Source organism: Typha latifolia, chromosome 11 (genome assembly GCF_019914945.1).
Source record: "Typha latifolia isolate L0001 chromosome 11, TyphaL0001v2, whole genome shotgun sequence".
Lineage (NCBI taxonomy): Eukaryota > Viridiplantae > Streptophyta > Magnoliopsida > Poales > Typhaceae > Typha > Typha latifolia.
The window spans coordinates 1,109,846-1,116,018 of NC_133096.1; positions in this window are offsets into that span (position 1 = coordinate 1,109,846).

Genomic DNA, 6,173 nt, shown 5'->3' on the forward strand with positions numbered 1-6,173 from the left:
TTGTATTATTTATCATCATGGTTAAATGACATTTTTGCCCTTCGTCTTTGCCTTAATTACAAGGTCTCAGTGTTTTCTTCTTCTTATCGTTGTTTATAAGCGTTTCACGTAGATGCCATTATTTATTTCTCGTATATAAAACCTCTACAATATCAATTTTATTGTTTATCCATTAAGATTTTTTTTAATTAAAAATGTCACATAATTATATTTTGGGTCTTATAAGAACTATTTCACCTCTTAATTTAGAAAAAAAAGGGTAGAAAAATTAAGGGCATGATGGTCATTTGGTATTTTGCTTAATACGGTTAGTGAAAATGAGTTCACAAAGTCTAGATATAATTAACCTTAAAAAAATACTTTATTATATATTCGACTCGAACCCTATGAGTTTTTTTTTTGATCTTTCGTTAGTCTGAAGGCTAGATATGGGCTGGACAAATAGTCAACCCTCTCTAGATACAGATACACTTAGGCCACACTAAATTTCTAACTGTCTCTGCTCCTCCAAGCTAATTACACTACCGAGAGTGATCAACCGAATTAAGTCAAGTCACCAAACCACCAAATAATTTCTCCACAATATTATTTGGAGTTGAAGTCGAACTCATGAACTCATTAGTCATGGGGAAGATAACCCTATGAGTTTTGATAGGACTCCGAACAATAACAGGAGAAAGAGAAAAATATTGAGAGAGAAGAACTAAAAGAAAAGGTCAGATACGTCATTTGAGAATTAACCTTGGAGGTCTAAAACTTTGCAGTGAAGCTACGTAGGAGTGGGAACGGAGAACGAAGCAGTTGTTCGTGGTTGTGAGCTTTGGAGGAGGGAGAATTTGATAATATTCCGTGACGAGGAAGGAATAAAAAGGAAGGAGAGAGAGAGAGAGAGAGAGAGAGAGAGAGAGAGAGAGAGAGAGAGAGAGAGAGAGACGAAGCCGTACGTTACGTGGAAGTCAGTGAATTAACCAACCCGGCCGCTCAATGTTATCCGGACCCGGTCCGACCGGTGACCCGCGCCTCCGGGAGATTGCCTTCGTCGATCGGCTCCGTTACCGTGAGGTCAACGCTGTTGACCTTTGCTCTCTCTCTTCGTTGGACCAACACGTGATAAAATAAAGAAAACCAAAAGGTTAATTACGCCTATGTCCCTCAACTGAACTCTACCTATTTTTATATACACCTTTTTCTTTATTTTACTTGACAATTTTATCCTATTTTGAGTTCCACTTCAAACATTCCTAACCTAGTTCAATAATCAAACAGTTAAATCTATCGGACTTAAATCTAATATCATTTCAAATCAATTCAAATTTTACCTGACTTAAATCTATTAATTTTATATCTCATATTACTTTTAAATTTTTAAATTTTATATTATAATAATATATCAAATCATATATAATTGAGTCTTTTTTATCTCTCTATATTATATAAACCAGCAAATATACGTTTAAGATAGCAAATAATTATTATAGACATTATATAAATTATTAAATATATAGTTAAGCTCACAAATAGCTATAATAAACATCATATAAAGTGTAGTATTATGCACTATTATGTAAAGGTGGTACGATTAGATAACGAGACTAGGTGATATTATTACATTTTAGATAGTTCAAATAGATATTTGTATGATTATTCTCTATAAGTGAATGTGTAATTATTATACCTTAAAATCTATATCACTCGAAACCTTATGCACTTACCTTAGGGTATCTAAAAAATGTGTTTAATAATGCAGGATATTCTATATAGTTGCAACTGCCAAAGTAACGTTCACTATATTAGATACTTTGATTTTCTTCAAAGCTGATAAGAATGAGATGGCAATTTTGAAGTTTCTTCTTTACTATCTTGAGAGAATCGATCACTATTGGAGAGTGGTCTTTAGCAACTAAATTCTCAATTTGTTTGATATGATACTGAGATTTGAATGTTAATGACTGCATAGGGAGCAGCCTAATTGATAGTCCGTTAGGTTGAGTCGAGTTGAGTTGAGTTTATTATTTCTATTATTTGCTTTTAAAGATTAAGTCGACCTTTCTCTACTGTTTTGTCTTATCTTTTTATTTTGATCTGAGAATTACTTTATTCTAAAATTATTAGATCCGAGATTTACGATAGTACATCTATTAAAAATCTTAGATTTTTTTTTGTGAATAGATTAGTTCAGATTTGATTCGTATCAATAGCTTACTAGCTAAGGAACAACTTTTACTTTTAAGACTCTCTGATTATTAGGTCAGGTAAGTGATTAGGACTATTATAGTTGGCATGAAGCTTCTAATCGAAAGTGTTGTTATTGTGAGGAGGATGAGAGTGTGTGTCACTTTTCTTTTGGATTGTGCAAATGCTAACTGGGTTATCAAAGAGACTCAAATCCTTTCAGGTAATTTTGATACCCCAAAAACTTTTAAGTGATTGATAAAAGAAGAAGAAGAAGAAGAAGAAGAAGAAATGGTGGAAGATATGGTGGGTGGCCTAAGGAACTTATACATAGAATTAACTCTTATCTTATATGCTGGATAGAGAGAAAAAATGTGGAGGCTCAGACAAAGGCTAAATTGATGTTACTTGGAGAGCAAAAATTAGAAAAGCTGAGGAAGTTCTCTCCTACCTTTGACTATTTTCTATTTCTTTGTTCAGCTTCTGAGTAGCAGTGTGGTTGTATTTTATTTTGTTGAACTCCTAGTTAGACTATAGTGTTGTTTAAGCTGGCCTGTTGTTGTTGTTTAGTATTCTGTAACTCTTTGAGCAGATTTAGAAGTATTGAATCTTGTTGCTTGTAGCTATTTTTATTTATTTCATAGTGAACCTGATTCCAGTTATGGACTTTTGTTTTAAAATATAAAACATTCACTATATTAACATATACTAAATTTTTAATCCTAACTAACGCGAAATATTTTCCAATGTATTACACTTTTATCTGTATATCGAGAAAATTCTACGCGTCAATATAATTAATTTAACACATTCTTAGTTATATGTAGTATTACTCTATCCATAAAAACCATTGGCTACTATAGTTTCCTACTCATCTATCATATGCTGAATAATATTAGTAAAAATTAACTTCTCATATTTCTTCTAAGAATAAAAAATAATCATCCGCAAATGATGCAGATAATTAAAGTGACTCATATTAAATTATTGTTCTCGAATTCAAATTTCAGCAACACTGATTTAATTGATACTATTAAGTTTTCACAAATTAGAGAAAAAAAATACTTAGTCAAAGTTAGGCTTGTAATATTAATTAGATAAATATTAGTCATTAGTATTAATATTAGTGAATTAATCTCTATGGTTAAATCAATGATAGGATTTCAAGAATCCTAGATGCCCAAATGGGGTTCATATAAATAAAGTATGAGGGAGAATAAAAGATCTTTTTGTATGAATGAGAATAAGGGGATAGCGTAAGGACTCAACCAATTAATGGCAGTGGAAGTGGGATATTTGGGTCTTGTCCATGAGTGGGATAACATTGATTAGAAGCTGATAGCATTTGATGTTAACCCTAGATGGAAGAGATAATATGTGGAATAGGTGAAAGCCTATTCCAGTCTTTATCAAGGATAAGAATAAGACAAGGAACAAAATCTGGGCAAGATCTTAGCCTGATGGTGAACAAAGCAATTGACAATATATTGCTGCAAGCCTTTGACTCTACTTAGTTAACCTTTAATTAACACTTCTTTTTTTAATTAACTGAGATGCTTATCTAACTTATAACATGAGATTGGGGTCTAAAAAACTTGAGCTAATTCCATACTACTTGTAGCTTCTAAATTCTAGAGGCGTAATTTATAAACCCTAATCCGAGCTTATTTCAAGCGAGTTCGAGCTCTAAACGACTAGATTCGCCAATCTCGTGCCTATCCATTGCTTCGAAAAATTATTTCAAATGGATCAAAAGATTTGACATCATTACAAACACAAAAAACAACTAATTGGAAAAGTTGTAAGATCTTAACTAATTTATGTGAACATAATTAATTCTAAAAGAGTAGGCTTTGGATAAGGTTTGTTGGCTAATAGTGTGGCCATTAATTGCCACATCTACAAAGAGGGCCCCACTATGGACCCATGTGGCAGGTAAGGAGTGGTTGGTCTTCACCTAGAATGCCACATTATCCACCCTATCCACAACTCCATTGCTGCCCTATGCTTCATAGATGCAATATATATATATTTATTTTTCTACCATTTTTAAGCAATAAAATAACTTTTAGAAACAAAAACTCAAATGGGTATCACATAAAATATGTCTATATATAATATATGCATGGTAAATAAATATCTAAATATAATTATAAAAATAGAGGGATAATATTTTTCTCTCTTATATCTTTCTTTTATAATATAATTATAAATATGTCATATAACTATTCATGTGACGACTTAAAAAGTAACTAAAATCTATCGAAAAAAAATGTTTGATATATTTTTAATAGTTTCACAAAAGAAAACATCTTATTGCAAAAATTTTATCTAATAGATTTATTGTCGCACTAAGTGACGCACTATGCAAAGTAGAGCTTATCATCTCCTCTAAAATAATTGAGACGTGACTTAACCTAATGTTTTAGTACTTACGCAAGACCTAATTAACAATAATTAATCATGAGTGTCATGTTTAGACCTAATCCTCTTGTTAATTTACTCCGATGTGAAAATGAATCGGTCATTATATGTTGAAATTTCTTGTAGGCATATCATTGCTCATAAACTAAAGTTCATTAGAAAGAATAGTCCAACTTAGTAGGAGTTAATTAATCAATTATTAAGTCTCCATCAAATTGGCCATTAACTCCTCGACGTAAACTCTCTAATTAGAGATTACTTTACTTCCTAATCATCATAGTGTATAATAAAGTCAATTTCAGCTTGATCTCATTATAAGTGATAGAAAATGAGATGCATATACGTAGTGAACTTTGACAAAAGATTTGATAGTGAAAACCACGAGACAAAACAAGTAAACTATCTAATCAACATATTAATCATCAAATTAGTATGATAAGCAAATATCCATAATAGTTTGAGGTTGATACATATGATTATTATTCTTTTCGCCTTTATAATAGTTTGAATAATAAGAGAGTTTTATTCATGGATTAAGAATCCCTTATTTATAGTAGCCAACGGATAGATAAAATTAGTACATCAGCGTGCTAAGACCAACTCATATAAATCTAATGCATTGATTCTGAATCCGAATCCGAATCCAAATCCGAATTAGATTAAGGCCTGTTTATTTGTGCAAGAAATCTCCTTAACTAGTGAAATTAAATCACCAGAAAAAACATTAATCCTTTCCTTGTTGGGCTTGTCTTCCATAATTCAAGTGGGCCTCAATTTTAGCTGTCTTGATAAAGAAAACATTCTCCAAATAAAGACACCACCTCACAATAAATACACCAAATTAACATGTAGGCCAGATCTGGCCCTCCATTTGCCTACCAATCCCAAGCGATCATCTCCGCCGCCCGTTTCTATAACCCTAGATCGGACGGTGCAATATTGAGTACATGACTTTATTTAGAGAGTTTGGCCAAATCCTTAGAAACTAATTTTGTTCTATTTTGGTCCAATAACTGTAGTTAGTTGAGGGTATTCTTTTTCAAACTAACTATTAATAATCGCAATAAGTATTGGAGGTCACGAAGTCACCATTCGAGGGGGTAATCTACTCGCAGCTACTAGTTAACGGACCAACAATATATACTTATTTATTTGGTACTTTTTTTTAGGAACTATTGCTTTAATAACAAGAACATATATAGTTGATAAATTTTGTAAAAAAAATGAGAAAAAAAAAGAATTTGATAAGAGTTATTAGTGTAAAAGAAGAGTGTTTCTTGGGGAAGTGATGCTACTAATGGGTTGAGAACTTTTTATGGGGATAATGATGAGTGCAAAAGTGCGAAAGGGGGAAAAGGGGAGGGTGAGAGTATCAAGGCTCTTCTTCTATAAGTTTGTATAGGCTTTAGCTGCAAGCGTGCTCCGGAGGAAGCAACCGGAGCGACCGGTCAACGTACTTTGACCATGTGTTACGCCGTATTTATTACACCGATACCGTTCTAGGGGCAAAATCGTCTATTCATCCCCAACAAAATCCTTGTATATATACTATATAAGAAGCCTTTCTCTCTCTCTCT